This window comes from Podarcis pityusensis (assembly GCF_964106645.2).
Source record: "Podarcis pityusensis genome assembly, chromosome: 5".
In the NCBI taxonomy this organism is placed as follows: Eukaryota; Metazoa; Chordata; class Lepidosauria; order Squamata; family Lacertidae; genus Podarcis; species Podarcis pityusensis.
In genome coordinates this window covers 34,548,084-34,565,130 of record NC_138032.1, presented here as the reverse complement: position 1 = coordinate 34,565,130, position 17,047 = coordinate 34,548,084, and the positions used below count along the sequence as shown (strand labels likewise).

General features: G+C 40.5%; 1 protein-coding gene across 2 annotated transcripts in view; it reads right to left on the bottom strand.

Annotated features, from left to right (window-relative positions):
* The window catches only part of LOC308477864 (glypican-5-like), a 404,575-nt gene that overhangs the window by 338,241 nt on the left and 49,287 nt on the right, over window positions 1–17,047 (bottom strand). The window lies entirely within an intron of this gene.

The window sequence follows — 17,047 nt, the reverse complement described above, 5'->3', positions numbered from 1 at the left end:
GTGATTCACACACTTGACATTTAGCATCTTGTTCCATTTGGCAGCCCAAAGATGCATCGTTTAAAAAAAGAAAGGCCAAACCAGTAGACGTTTAAAAAGTTCTACCTCAAATTTCTTAAAGTTATTTTGTAATGCTGGGGGGGGGGGGATCATTGGTCCCTCTGGTCTAGTGCTTGATTACCTAATTCCTCACAAGGTGAGGTGAAGTGGACATAGCTCAGCCTGGCAGGACAGCTCACTCTATGGTATTAACCCCTTCATAAATTAATTAGACTTAAGCATGCTGGTTACATGAAGCTGGTTATCCCAAACATTCATGAAGATTGTTCCCACTGCAGAGTCTATGCTCAACACAGTGATGGCAACAATGGTGATGAAGGGGGCAGGTGGAGGAGGGTGTCTTTAGGAATTGCCACAGAGACTAGTTACAGTTCAAAACAGGGTCAAGAACAGTTAACCTCACTTACTTCAGTTGATGTACACTGATTTAAGTCTTACCACTGTGTAAGGCCTGATGAATCCTGGACATTGTTAGCAGAAAGTACTATGATTGCTACAATGGAGAAAACTGCCACTGAAAAAATTGTTGCAGACCCATGTTTCATCATTCAAGCACGTATCTTGAATTGCTCATATAGAGGAGACACCATATGTTGAAAGCACATTTAAAAGCACATGATTTCACCCGAAGAATCCTAGGAACCATAGTTTGTTAAGGGTGCTGGGAATTGTAGCCCTTGAAGGGCAAGCTACAGTTTGAGGGATTCTTCACTGGAAGTTCTGTGCTTTAAAGGTATGGTGTGTATACAGCCCAAGCATCTGTAGCTTAAATGTGTGAATCAAATATCAGAATAATGAAACCTCTTAATGGGAAAGATTGTCAGAACAGTTGCAGCCTGCCCCCTATTTTTAATGTGCAGGATGAACAAGATACAGACAACATGAAGTACTTCTTCCCTTTGTCCCAAGGAAAGACAAATACCTGTTTCCCCTTATTGTCAATCCACAACCAGACCAGGTCAGGGCTTGCAGTTTTGATCTGCTTTACTCAACAAGATAAATGCCCTACTATTTTATTTCCAAACTACAGTCCCAAATGTGAACTTGTTGAGCTTTCTGATTTTAAACATTTATTATACGTTCAGTTCGTGGCAATGTCTTTATAGGTTCCATCAGTGCTAAAATAATTGCCCTCATCAGAGATGAAAAGCACATTAAACAACAGCCTTCAAAGCTGCTTTGCTGTCTGTTATCTATCTGTCTTCTGTTGGTTTCATTATTTGCTTCAATTGGAGCCATTAAGGGTTCCGAAACCATGAACAGAAGCAGAGCAAGAAGCATCATTCTACTGATGTTCATGTCAACTTATATGAGAAAGGAATAAACCAACTCTATGCAAAGCACCAGGAGTACCGGAAAGTATAAGATTTTCTGAAAATGCTGAAGTTTCTGCACCAGGTTCATTAACGTGTAAGCCCGACATTTTGGATCCCCTTCAAACTGATACCAAAGTTTTCTGCTTGTTTTATGTGAATCCCACATTTTGTGTCGCACCCCAAACTGAATAATTCACACAGCAAACTGGAGTTACAAGTTAACACCCCCAAATCCAACATTGTCTGATCCCCTTTGAACTGTTGCCAAAGTTTTGTGCTTGTTTTGTGCCATTTTGTGCAGATGCAGAAACAACACCCAGAAAATGCTTAGAAGATCCCCGGAGGTGAATTGGTGAATGTATAAATCAATGCCTTAACATTTTATTTTATTTTTTTAATGGAAGAAGAAGAAGAAGAAGAAGAAGAAGAAGAAGAAGAAGAAGAAGAAGAAGAAGAAGAAGTTTATAATGCCTGTCCCCAGCCAATATCTCTTGCTTTAATATTGTATGCAATTGTCTTACCCTCCCCTGTCTTCCCTTTAAAACCATCTAAATTAGTGGATAATAATAATAATAATAATAATAATAATAATAATAATAATAATAATTATTTATGCCCTGCCACTCTGGGCAGCTCCCAACAGAATATTAATAATAATAATAAAGCAATAAAACATTAAAAACTTCCCTAAACAGGGCTGCCTTCAGATGTTTTCTAAAAGTCAGGTAGTTGCTTATTTCCTTGACATCTGATGGGAGGGTGTTCCACAGGGCGGGCACCACTACCGAGAAAGCCCTCTGCCTGGTTCCCTGTAACCTCACTTTTCGCAGGGAGGGAACTGCCAGAAGGCCCTCAGAGGGTTTTTATTACTGTGTATGAAGGTTTACTGTTTGAGGCGTTTTTTTGTTGCTGTTTGAGGAGGTTTTCCTATTCTGTTCAAATAAAAATATACTTTCCCTCATATATTGAGTACCAAAGAGCCTTTAAAGAACCTGTAGTGTTAATTGGCAAAAGAGAAGTATTAAAAGAACTATTTTAGAATTTCTTGAAATATCACAGTCTGTACTTATTTGCATATTAAATACTTCTGTCCAGAATGCATTTTTAATGAATTCAAAAGATATTGTTTTTATTATTTATTAAATATGTATGCTGCCCTTCATATGACAAAAACAGGGTGGTTCACAACATAAAATATGTATTAAATCTGCACTAATTCTGTTGCACTTCCAACAATGCATGTTCCAGCCCCAAAAATCAACTAATGTAGAGTTAAGTGCCACTGGAGTATTGTTTTAAGGTAATTCTCTTTCAGGTTCACACTAATAAACATTTTGTTTTGTCTTATCACTGATCTTTATAAGCCTCTCTTGAAACCTCCTTTGGCTGAAGAGCAAGGTAAGAGTGCTTTAAACGAAAACATGGAATTATACTCAGACACTTTTGTCTAATTAATAATAATTTTGTCTAATAATTTGAAGCAGTACGATTCATTAACTTAAAGTTCTTCTAGCTTATTGTTGGGAAGTATATAAAATAATCTTATTATTTGGCAGGGGTGCCATTTAACTATAGCTGGGAGAAGCCATGGATGTCCCTGCAGTAATTATTGCTAAAAATGTTTAATGTGATGCAAGAAAGAAAGCTTTCTGCTAACAATTTTTTAAAAGGTTATGATTTAAAGATCAACATTTTTAAAACTCCTATAGTCATTATGAGCTATAACCCACCCACCCCCGACAACAAATGATCTTGTTTATTTTTCAACTTAATCTTGAATATATTCAAGGCTTTGAGTTTTTCTAGGAATCTTGCTCACTCCGTGGTATTCCTGTCCCAAATTAAGCTTTATATCCCGTGGACTGCAAGAAGCTCAAACCTATCCATTCTGAAGGAAATCAGCCCTGAGTGCTCACTGGAAGGACAGATCCTGAAGCTGAGGCTTCACTACTTTGGCCACCTCATGAGAAGAGTCCCTGGAAAAGACCCTGATGTTGAGAAAGATGGAAGGCACAAGGAGAAGGGGACGACAGAGGACGGGATGGCAGTGTTCTCGAAGCTACCAGCATAAGTTTGACCAAACTGCGGGAGGCAGTGGAAGACAGGAGTGCCTGGCGTGCTCTGGTCCATGGGGTCACGAAGAGTCGGACACGACTAAACAACAACAAAAATGCCATTTTCTTTCTCATCAGTTCTTACACCAGCTGCAGCCAAGGAAGTAATCCTGCCAAAAAAGTAACTGACTAGCTCTTGGACTTCCTCCACCAAGTAGCAGATCTATGGTCCCTCATCTTCCAAAAAGGCTCGAAGCAATGGCTGAAATCTGAAATGGGGAACCTCTTCTCCTTGGGGATATCCCCCATGTGATTTAGAACAGATGTGGGGAACCTTTGGCCCTCCCAAAGGTTGATGAACTACAATACCCCTCAGCTCTAGCAAGCACACTATGGGATGTTGGGAGTTGCAGTACAGCAACTTCGAGAGGGCCAAAGGTCACCCCAGCCCTGATTTAGAAGCAGGGTTTCGCACGACTCTATGAGGATCCATGTTCCAGGCTTCACCCTCCAACTTATGGAGGGTGGCAGGGATTGAAACACAGGAGGGTGAAGCTTGCTACTCTTGTTCCCCCCTGATCCACTCATGAGGAGCACACTTAAATAGGGCTAATGGAGTTTTAGAAAGCAGGATAATCTCAAGAGGTTTTCTTATTCTCCAAAATGTTCAACTCAGTTCTGTGCCTGCTAACGCAGGAAGAAGCTTCGCTGATATTACACACCTTACTTCTGGGTCAAGACATTTGGATTGTTTTATCGGTAGCCATTATGTTAATTTTTTTTGTTACACGTATGAAGAATGCAACTTGTAAAGTTGCAGTGTAGCCACTAAACAGTTCCACATATCTTAAGACAATAATTGGAAGTTTATAAGGGCTCCCTTACATCAGGGACAAAAAACCTCTGGTTCTCCAGCTGGTTCTCCAGATTTTGTTGGACTATAGCAAGCCTGGTCAATGACCAGTGGTGATGGGAGCTGCAACCCAGCAGCATCTTGAGGCCTCAGGTACCCACTCCTGCAGAACATCTCTCTGCCTTATTACATAACCTGGCAGAATGAATAATGGCCAGTCTCCAACAATGATTTCCCACAATTCTGTGAAAGTGTGGAGAATGAGACGTTGCTGGATGAGCAGCACGTGAGAATCATCATAGAAGGGGTGTTTGTAAGTCTAATGTGAATGGATGCTGCATGTTGCTTAAGTAATCGTGTTACACTTATAGTATTGAATTGTGGTTTTTGTATGTTACAGTATTATATTTTTGTTTTGTAATGTCATTATGAAATTATTATTATGATGTTATTGTTTTGCAGTGTTATGAAACTGTTTTAGTAGTGTTTGAAATGTTGCAAGCATCTTTCGGCACTGTGTGTGTTTGTTTGTGTGAAAATATTTCTGCTTTTTTTGGGGGGGGGGAACAAAACAAAGAAAATGTATGAATGAGAATATGAAAGCATCTGAGCTCTTCATAGATCATATAATCCTTTAACAGCCATAGCTCCCCCCAAAGAATCTTGGGAACTGCAGTTTATTAAAGGTACTGAGAGTTGTTAGAAGAATGTGCACAGATATGAGCCCATGTGAGAGCTGGAAGGGGACACACCTTCCTCTGTAGGGGATGTAAGTTTAGATTAGTGGTAAGAGAGGATTTTGTGGTTTATGTTTCTTCTTTCTTTAGTTTATTGCTTTATTTCTTGTAGATTAGTTTGTACTTTTTATTGTATTGTGATGAACTACACCACCAGCACAGAGAACCTTCAGAGTGAGAATCCCTAGCACCCTTAAACTATGGCTCCCAGGATTCTTTGGGGAAAGCCATGCCTTTTAAAGTGGCGTAACATGCTTTCAATATGTGATGTCAATGTGACCTATGTCAGTTATTTCACAGCTGGAAGGCAGGCAAAACCTGTGCTTTTCTTTTGCGTCCAATATTTTCAGTGAAATGTTTTCTATTCCCCATTTACCTTAAAGAAATCCCATAACTTTGTGTCTGTAAAGTAGAGATGGAAAGATAATTAAATTCTCTGCTTAATTTTCCAAAAAATAAGTATTAAAAGAAAGTATTTTTTTAAAAAAAACAACCCTCAAGCTTTTACATTAGAACTGATGTAGCTAAATGTGAGGGTGGGGGAGGAGGAGGTTGTAAAAGCCTGACAAACACATTCATCAATTTATTTTGCAACATATTAAATTGTGTCAGTGAAGTGAGAAGTAATGGCATCCACCCACACCAGCCCTTCAATGCTTAGTTCATTACCTATGGCTACTTTTATTGAGCTAGCCAACAACAATAATAATCTTCTGCATTAAATGGTGCATCTAGAAATGGCCGGAGGGGACAGGGAGCAATTTCATGAAAATAATAAAGTCCTAACCAAATTTACCAATTATCCATCTTTCTGTTGGATGTGAAGACAAGGTCAATAATACACTTGAGGGTATACCTTAAGTGTACTTTATCTATTTTTACAAATGGCATATATTTTATAAAGTCTTGTTTCTATTGTGCCTCTTTTTCTTCTTCTTTTTTTTCCTTTGTGGAAAATATACTAAGCTTAAGCGGCTGAAGGAGCCCATGGCTTCAAATGCTGCAGACAAGCCACCATTATTCATGGTGGGTTCATGCATCCCTTAACTGCCATAGCAAGTTTCACCTAAAGCAATTTTTGAAGCAAATTTGGATGTTCTAACATGGACAAACAATCCGAGAAATTTTAAGAGAAACAAAATGGGTTTCAGTAATCAGTAAAAAGGGGGGGGGGGGAGAAATTCGGGAAGGTTGAAAACTTTCAAGATACCTCTTTAAAAAAAGCTAATTGGTCATCTAGCTCACAATTGCCAGCAGAGCTCTCTAGCTTTTCATCTAACAGGATTTTCTTCCAGCCCTATCAGGAGTGCTGGGGAACTTGTGCCCTTCTGCTGAGCTATAGCCCATTAATATTGGGCTACCACGTCTGCATAAAGAGCCCTTTCTTATTTTTACTTTGCATAAATTCTTTTTATTTTTGTGGCAAGGAAGACTCAACTAAAAATCGCTCTTTAGAATTCTGCCAGTCAGCCAAAATAGGTAGTTTGACAAGTTAAGTGATGCGACTCAACCACAGATGAAATGGACTGGCCAGCAGGCAGCTTGCAGTGAACTATGTAACTGGGAAATAATGGGATGGCATCCACAGAGTTATAACCAATTAGATGAATGCAATTACGATTTAATGAGGTATTCTTTCACATTTAAGAACCCATATTAGGTTTGCAATGTGGTCGCTTAGGAAAGCCAATGATCATATAATGCCCCCTTTGAGCATGATTTATGCCACATATCTGCTTCACAAAATTGTGGAAGTCGGGCTTTCATCTCTAGGATGTTGTTTAGCATCTTAAAGATGATAAAGTCCCTGGAGTATAAAATGTGTCTACAATTATGTGAATATTTGGGTTGCCTCTTCAGTTGTTTTTTATTTTAAAAACACAAAAGTCTAGGAACAGAACACTGTTAAGAGAGAAGCATGTTGTAATGGACCCATTTTTGTGAAATCAAACTGAATACTGCCATAATCAGATTTAATTGTTTGAATCCATTACATATGTTTGTACTGTATGAAGGATAGGGATAGCAAATCATCTTAGTGGCCTTCTTTTCCATCAATTTCTACATTGGCAGTACCTTTCCCATCCATATTTTTTCAGCCAAGTCCATGACACTGCAGATAATGCAATGTGTATGGACCCTGGGAGCAACTGAGTGCCTTTGAAAAACTGGGAAGCTGGAATGCACAAATGGTAACAGAAGACCCATTGGGGAAACACTGACATATGCTCATGAAGGAACATGCAACAACTAACCTTGGGGTTTCAGATTTCTGTGACACCAAAATTTGACGCACACGCCTCTTGCCTTCCATTCGACACAATAGTTGTGGCACCTCCAAGACTCCATGCCCAGTGCAACCAAACCGGTTGTGCCACCCTAAATCTGTCACTGAACTAACCATCCTGCTACATTTTGTTTCTGTGTTGCTGCATCAACCTGCAAAGCTATTTTACTCATTGCCAACTATTTTGTGCAAATCAATACCTTAAATCATAGTGCATTGTGTGATTCAAGTATATGAGGAAATTTTCTTTCTTTCTTTCTTGTCCACTGCAGTAACCTCTGTGGCACACAATGGTCTCCAGTAAAGTTCCCCGAAGGGTCAGTTCTTTGAACACACGTAAAATTTTAATTCATGAGTACATGTGTAGCGAAGCTGGTAACAGGAGAGGGTGATTTAAATCAGGAAAATGTCACAGGAAAGGGTTGAACCTCCTCTCCCAGTGTTACCAGCCTCATCTGAGCCACAGGACTATTTGGGTTTTTCTCAAAACAAACGAAAACATGCAGGAATGTCTGTTCAAAAATACCACATCTTGCCTTATGATGTAATTAAATGATCACTTTATATTTACATGTTTGCAACTTCTGTAAAACATGGTGTGATTTCCATGGTGCTGTAAGCTCTCAAGAATCTGTGGCTTCCATGGCCAACATACTTTCAGTAATCTATCTTGCAGTAATCTACCTTACTCAAAGTATAGACAGCTCTAGCTCTTAATTTGTGTATTTTGTTTTAGAGACTGATTGTAAAATGAAACAATATTAACAACAGGAAATTGTCGTGAAATTGAAGTCCATGCTTTTGATAGGCCTGCGACTACAAGAACATTTTGCAATTACAAAGTGCTACCAGCAACAGAGCTAAATCTGTTATTTCTGCATCTTAAAACTACTGCTTCCCCTCCCCTCTAATCCCTAGTATAGGAACTTGGGGAAACACCCGTAGTAAGCTCAGTAGAGCAATATGAAGAGATGGAGCACACTGCTTGACTTTTGGATCAAGGATTTCTATCCTGATTAATATGGAAAGGTCAGTCTTAATTTAAACCTCGGCAAACCGCACATGAGCCTTCTGTCAATGAACTGCATTTCATAGCAACCCCAAAATAATCTTATTTGCATAGCCAGGAGGATAGCTGATATCATTTTAGGCGTTCCGAGGTCAAGTGTGCTTAGGTTGCAGACCGAAGCAGAAGCTTAACAGGCCATTTGTTCATAAAGGAATACTAACATTTACTAATGCTGCCTGGCGTATCTTAAGAATTCTCTTTATTTCTATGTTGAAGATATTAAAGAGGTCAGAACTTCAGGAAAAGCTAGACAAAACCCCCAATTTGATAGGTAGCTGAAGTAAAGGGTTTAATTTACAGAAATAGATCAAGCTTGTTCCATCAAAATACAGAGTTTAGGGGAAACTAGCAAAGCATAAGTGTCCAAATACATTGTTTGGAGTTATAGCAACAAGGGATGATGAGATTATGAAACTAAAACAATCAGATTTTTTTTAAAAAAAATCTAATGCGGGTGGGGAGTGCTGTAATAAGAGCTGACTTTTTTTATTAATATTTTAAGCCAATTCAGTTTACTGCTCCTTTAAAAGCTTGGGGACAACTAAGCCAAAGTTAAGCAGTTCAAAAATGGATTTCAGCGGCAGAATTAAGCATGCACAGACCAGTGAATCAGAGTTTACAGTGGCTAGTTTTGCCTGGATGGTGTCTTTTATTCTAATCAGAGTTTGATTTTATATATAAACTTCCTATGTATCATGCACATCCATAACAATATGCAGGAGCCGACAAACAAGCAAATATAAACAAAAAAGCAAAATGATAGACTTCAGTCTAAGGAATTGTAACAGGTCTGCCAAATTCTACAAATATTCTACAGAAACTCATTTATTGCAAGATCCCTCCACTCTTTCCCTTGAGTGATATTGCCCAGTGTATCAGAATTACATTATTTCCTACTGTGATTCATTAAACTGATGTATCAGTTCACTGGAATGAAGTTTTAGTATATCCTAGATATTCTTCCCACATAATCAAACCTTAACCCACTCTATCCCAGAGTAGAGTAAGAAAGAGATGGATGAAAAAGAAGAAGCAGACAATTCTTCCCTGGGTCATGCTCCTCAGGTGGAAAGACAAATCATCTTGGAAGCTTCTTCACCCTTTGCCTGCTCCCCAATCTCCAGTCTCCAGGTGCTAGGAGAACCCACCGGAGTCTTTTCCAACATTGGAAAGAGATACTGGAGGGTATAATAAAGTAAAAGGAGAACTGAATGCAGCAATGGGACAGCTTAGATGCTTGGTTTAAAATTAGACACCTAAGAAAACCAAAAAAATATTTTTAGTAAGTTGCTGACAAGTAATTCACTAATTAATTTTTTTTTTATCTTCAAGCATGATATCTAACACAACTGCAGAAATATGCATAGGCTGCCAACATTTTTGATCCTGGATTCCACACCTGCAAGCACCCTTAGGGCACAAGCACAGTCTTTCTAGAAGCCTGCTGATCACACTGAGCTTCCAAGTCAGATGTAAGTCCATTTTCAACACCTACTTCAGAACGTCACAACACAGCTCAACCCACCTCTCTCAGGTATGGTTCATTTATAATAATCTTTTACACTCCGGTTTCAATATTTCAGGGAAACAAAAGTTCAAAATAAAGATCCAGGCAACACTTGAAGATATTTACCGTATTTTTTGCCCTATAGGACACACTTTTTCCCCTCCAAAAATGAAAGGGAAATGTGTGTGCGTCCTATGGGGCGAATGCAGGCTTTCGCTGAAGCCTGGAGAGCGAGGGGGGTCGGTGCGCACCGACCCCTCTCGCTCTCCAGGCTTCAGGAAGCTATCTGCTAGCCGTGGGAGATGCAGCTCTCCCACGGCTAGCGGAGAGCTTGCCGGCACCCAGAAGCTTGGGGCGCGCTGAGCTCAGCATGCCCCAAGCTTCGGGCTTCGCGCAGCACTCCGTTAGCCTGTTCTGGGGGCTGGGGTCGGGGGAAGCTCGGGCTTCCCCCGCCCCAGCCCCGCACCTGGGGGGGAAATAAATTTTTTTTTCTTTATTTCCCCCCCCAAAACACTAGGTGCGTCCTATGGGCCGGTGCGTCCTATGGGGCGAAAAATACGGTACTAGTCTTTTTCCATATTTAATATATTAATGACTTCTCCTTTTGGGGTCAATACAGTGGTACCTCTGGTTATGAACTTAATTTGTTCCGGAGGTCCATTCTTAACCTGTTCTTAACCTGAGGTACCACTTTAGCTAATGGGTCTCCCGCTGCCACCCGCTGTTCTCATCCTGAGGTAAAGTTCTTAACCCGAGGTACTACTTCCGGGTTAGCAGAGTCTGTAACCTGAGGTGTTTGTAACCCAAGGTACCACTGTACTCTCAATTAGAAACAGGTAGTTGCTTTATACAGGGTAATACCGGTTGTCCGCCGAGCTTGGTACTGTCTGTATCAGGAGTAATGGATATGATTCTCTTCCAATGTTATTGCGACCACAAATGCCATCATTCCTAAATATTATCAATGTTGGCTGGGGCTGAAGGGGGTTCAGCAAAATCTGAAGGGTGCCCCATTGGCCACACCTGGTTTACACTGTTTCGCAGCAACTCTCTGGAGTTTCAGACAGGAGTCCAGCACTGTCTAGAGATAGCAGGATTGGACTGGAGACCATCTGCATGCAAATCATCTGCTCGGGGACTGAGCTATGGGCCTTCTAAGCAAAAAACAGTCTTGCATAGGATTTTGTGGCAGTTGTCCCCCACCCATATCTCAAGGTTTGTCTGTTCCAATGTGTGGTTTTTTACTTTGGAAGAGGAGTGGCAGTTGAATTTCCAAGCCTCCCCACAAAGGTGGCACAAGGGCCAATAAAGTAAGGCACATCCGTGAACAAGTATCAACTTTAAAGGACACTCAACTTTTCCCTAAATGCTCCCTGAGAAAATTTATAGAGACCAAGCTAATTCAAAATTAAGCTGGAGAGAGCTCAGCAATTGCAATCTCTATGTGAGGAAGCATTTGTGCCAAAGGCCACAGGCCAGACTTATGCTCAATAAGTCAATATGGAGAAGAGCTATACTTAGTAGGATTACACATGTGAAAAGTCAGGCTGTAACCAATTCTCTGAGCAAGAGACCTAGCATTTAGGAATCATGACAACCTATTTTGAAACAGCAGTTTTACCTCTCAATCATCACACAGCAAGTAATAGAAACCACAGCTGAGATCTCTCGGCTTTTAAATAGCTCATTGATTTTGGATTGAATCCATTCACAGCACTGTGCTTGAACCTCATTTTGTAATTAACTACAAACCGGGATGGATACTTTCAATCAAAGCCTGTGTGGCTTTCAGCACGTCACTGCAAATCAGCAATGCTAATCAAACCTTCCCCTGTGTATCCCAGACATTTTTCTGAAGTTGTTTGTACAAGCATAATCGGGATGAGTTTACCTGCCCCTGTATAAACCTGTAAGATCACTTAGATTATCTGACAAAATTCTACTCATGGAACTGCACCCTACAGAATATCACAGAATGGTGACCCCCAAAATGGGCATTTTCTGCTTTTCCTCCTTTATTATGGAATGCTCTCCTCCCTGCTATACGTAAAACAGCTTCAGATGTATTGTAAAAACTTATTTTGTCCAGGCTTTCCTTGATTCATAGACCCTGCTTATGTCTGAATCCCCTTGATCCTTTTCACATGTAGTGCTAGTAAGCCAGGTGTCGTCCCCCCATCTTATATTTGTGCATCTGATTCTTCCTGCCTAAGTGTAGTATCTTACATTTGTCCCCACTGAAACTCATTTTGTTGGTTTGGGCCCAGATCTCCAATGTGTTAAGGTCATCTTGAATCATGATTCTGTCTTCTCTGGCACTAGCAATCCCTCCCAGTTTGGTGTCATCTGTGGTTCTGATGAACATCCCCTCAATTCCTTCATCCAAGTCATTTATAAAAACAATGAATAATAATGGGCCCAGAACAGAACCCTTTGGCACCCCACTTGTCCATTTTCCCCAGGATGATGAGAAACCATTAGTTTTTCCCCAAATAATTCTGGGAAATGTTTGTTAAGGGTGTTGAGCTTTGATAGGAGACCCCTATTTTCCTCACAGAGCTACAATTCCCAGAGTTCCCTGTGAAAAGGGCTTGATTGTTAAACCACAGTGCTGTGAATGTGTGGTCAGTGGAAAAACCACTTAGCTAGACCATGCCTGGGGAAGCAGAAATAGTGTTGACAAAATTGGTTTTAAAACTAAGAAACATTCAGCAATTATAATGTTTGTGGTAAGGGACAGCCATCATACACTGTGGGCTCACGATATCAGTACGTAGCAATTCTAGTAGAAGGATATTGTGTGGGGTGGAATACTATGTGATCTACTGAAGAGGCAGCAGGGAATCTCTGGTTACTCATACTTTTGCTTTTTTAATATACTGATTTATTTTCCTACCTGACAAGTCTGTTTATGCCGTGAACTACAACATCTCAGCCTTCTGAATAGAGGGACGCCTGTTTGCTGGCACTCATTTGAAGTCATGGCTGGCCAATGACAGACTAGGATACTGTCAGGAATCATTCACCAGTGGAATTCCTTCAACTGTTAGAGTGAAGTGTGCATTCACACACAGACACACACTCCATCTGCTCCTCTTGGTGCAATCTGGAGGACTGTGTGGAGGAATCAGAACAATATGAAGCACTAGCAAGCAGTGCCAAGAATTCATTTCCTTGCTTGCCAGAGAAATGACAAGGATTCTGTGACAGGGCTACATCGCTCTTTACTCCAACAAATAGGAAAGAAGAAAAATCCAGAATTATAAGTAGGGTCTGGCTTAGACTTGCAAGAAGCTCAGAAAGTGTTTCAGGCATTGTGTGTTTCATACCACACCAGTTCACTCATCATCACTAGGAAGCTTATAATTCCTCTGTCCTTTAAGAACAAATGAACCAGAAGAGAAATGCTCCAAATCAAATCAAAATCCAATTTGTCTCAAACAGTTGAGTTTAAAACAAACCATTTCTTCACATCCCCTAATACCTGTTAATTCACCGACTGAAGCCTGGGATAGGTTTCAAAGAACCATGTCCTGCATATCCCTAGAGGAAACGGCAGCAGAATGAATAAATTACCAGTATTTGGATTCTCATTACCTTAAATTACCCTCAGCGTAAAAATGACAGGAGTAGAGCCATCTCTCTCTCTCTCTCTCTCTCTCTCTCTCGTTTTGCACACAGCACCTGTTACCACTTTTGGAGGGGAGACTTCTCTTTAGTTTCTGTGAGCGGCAAAGCTTTACTCTCACACTTACACCATTGATATTTCTTCCCATTGAAATTGTTTGTTTCGATAGGAAGAAATATCAATGGTGTAAGTGTGAGAGTAAAGCTTTGCTGCTCACGTGTGCCATTTGAACCCATCAAGAATAAATAGAAATTTACTTTGTTCTTGGGAATTTCCCTCAGGAGGGAAGACAGCAAGCGGGACTGAGGGGCATGTTTCAGTCAGGTGCTGCCCGTGAGACTGGTGCAGTGTCGCCCAATGCTGCCCTAACCCTAACCCTGGAAGTACGTTCAACTTCCGAAATGTTCAGAAACCAAAGCGCAGCTTCTGATTGGCTGCAGGAAACTCCAAAGAACGTTCGCAAACCAGAACACTCACTTCCGGGTTTGCGGGAGCCAAAACGTCCAAGTACCAAGGTGTCCGGGATCCAAGATATGACTGTACAAGAAAAGCCGCATTCATTCTACACAGCTAAGGTACAATTGCTCTTAAAGGAGCAGAAGGCTTTTTCAGCTGAAGAGGAGGGGGGAAGAACAGTTCATAAATGCCCTGTGTCAAACAAGTAGTGGCAAATAAGTAGTAGTAGTAGTAGTAATAATAATAATAATAATAATAATAATAATAATAATAATAAACAACCACAAATTATTATAAGGAAGAGTCCTCCCCTTCATAAATCCTCCTATGCAAGGCAACCAGGCAGGTGAGTAGAAACTAGAGGGGACTCCCAAACTGAATAAATGAAATAACATCCCTTAAGCAAAAAGGAATACAGGTTCATCTTTCGACTCGAGTTCTGACAATATTAACATGCACCTCTGGCATTGTGAAGTGGTGCCACTTTTAGGAGCAGGACTTCCCAGTGAAAATCTATGTTTCCCATTAAAGACTTTAAAGAAACTTGGAATCAGAGTTTTCTCTCTCTCTCTCTTTTTTACACAGCACCAATTGTCACATTTCAGATCTTCCCTTGACAGTCGAGCCTCCCAGTCTGCTCCTGCCTCTTCATTGGAGATGAGAAGCATCGGAATTTAGGACAAATTTCACCAGCCTTTCCTGCTGCTGTTCCCACCCCACCCCCCTCCTCTGTGACTTGGTGACTGGAAGGGAAGAAGGGGAGGGAAACTGGGAGCAGAGAAGGATGGGGGGCTGGCAATGAGCCATTGCAAGCTGAGCTGAAAGCTGAAAGCTCACAGGGTGGTTTTGCTCACCTTGCAATGACTTGGAGTTTCTGAACTGGGGGAATACTGTATTTTATTTTATTTTATTTTATTAAGAAAAAACCTGCAAGATAGGCTGCCGTTCTAGTTTTGTTTTGAAGATATTGATAATGAACCCAAATAGATGGTAGGAATGTTGTTGCTGGCATAAGTCCTCTTCCCTGTATCAAGAGGTGTACATCAGCGAGCAGCGCACCCTTCACTGTTAAACGCAGTTGACACAGCAACTAGTAAAAGCAAGTCAAAACTAAAAATATTTTTAGAATGCAACTGATTTATTAAGTGTGTGCCCCAGCAATGGTTTGCTAATATTGCAAATCTTTTTATTAAAACAGAGAATTCGGCGGCAGCACTAAGCCTAACCACATGTATGAAATGGGCAGGGTGCCAAGAACAACAATATCTATGTGCAGATGTGATGAATTTAATGTAGCCTTATATACTAATCATTATATGCGAATCTGGCAGCTGTTAAAATTATCCCATTTCAGCCCTAATGGCAAGACTATTGAAATAACCTCCAAAATATAGCTTAAAAACTACGTCCTTATAGGTGAAAGTATTAAAAAAGGTGTTTGTAAGTCCGCCTTTTTCTAAGAAAAGTATTATGTCAAACTATTTTAATAGAGGTCGGCTGGCAATTGCACTTTCCTTTAAGGTTTTTAAGCCAGTACCCAAGTCTTTCAATTAACACTTACAGCACAGTCCTTAGAGCACTACCTTTCATTCACTTCAGCAGGGCAGAAAAGCATTGCAAGAATCAACCTATTGGTCCACCACGATTAATTACACAGGATTGAGCCATCCCACAGAGAGGAGGATATCCATTTCTTTGTTTATTTAAAATGGAATTCTCAAGATGCTGAGCACAGAGCTCAGATTGGATTCAAAAGCAGCAGCCAAATTAAGCCAGGGTTATGCACCAGTGGAAATCCCAATGTCAAATTAATGCTTGCCTTCAGAATTCTGTAATCTTGGGCAATGTTTCAGCTTTATTTTTGGATGCACACCATGCAGGCTTAGCTATCTTACACAGGGCAGATTTCATTATTTGGCTCTTTAGCCAGCTCATTTAATCTCCTTGCGCTTGGGCCGCATACACACAATACATTTAAAGCACAAAGGATCCTGGGAACTGTAGCTCGCCCTTAAGAAACTGCAGTTCATGTGCTCCTTTGGGAGAAGTCACATGCTTTAAATGTATGGTGTGTACACAGCCCAAGGAAGTTAATAACAACATGCACTGAGGACACAAAACACAAGTTGCCATGAGCACACAGTTCATCACTAAAGGAACTGTCACTTTCCAAATCATTAAAAAAATAAATCAAGGAGCAGCCTCTGTCCAAAGATATTCTGGCCTGGGCTTTGTTGGACTGACATCAAATGGGTGGGAAGTATCCACTGAAACTATCATATTGCCCTTGGCACCCAGTGGTTGTGTCTTCCTGTTTCAGATCTCTTGTCACATCTTTGGATGACACTCTCGCTTGACCAGATCAGACCAGGCTTGCCTGGTGGACAACAGGGCTTTGTTGGTGCTTGTATTTAAATTCACAGTCATGCTTTTTAAGATGGTCTTTGGGGTACTATGATTATTTGAGTTTTTAAGGCAGGGTTAGAGAACCACTATCCACGGGCCAAATTCTGCCTGCCAGGCTTCTCCACTCAGCCCACAAGGCCTTTTCCCCTAAACCACAAAATCATATGTGGCATCAGGTATGGGGCAGGTACTGAGCTCCTGGCTGCATTTTAGGAAACGGTGATTTTTAATTCTTGAATGGTGCCCTGGGTGGGACAGAAAATCTCTATATAAAGAAATCAATCTACCAGGCTGCATTTTTAAAATGAGATATTATCCAACTGAAGATCATAAAACAACACTGAACAAATTTGGCAGGTTTTGTTTCGTTTTTAAAAAGTGCTGCAGTAGAACATTACTTTTAATGAGAATATTTGTATCTATAGAATGTTAGAAGCCAAAAAGAAAAGAAAGAAATCAAAGAGTGGCTCATTTGTTCCTGAAAATATTGCATATTGTTCAGATTTTGAATTGACTAATTTGATATTCAGCCTATTCTTCAATGGTTCCAAGCAGCAGAAGTCTAATGAAAAAAGTGAATGAAGCTTATGTCCTCTGACCAGTCTGAGGCATGCAGCCTTTAATGTTTCATAATGATACCATGCAACAATAAACCAAACTCAATGCAGGGAAAA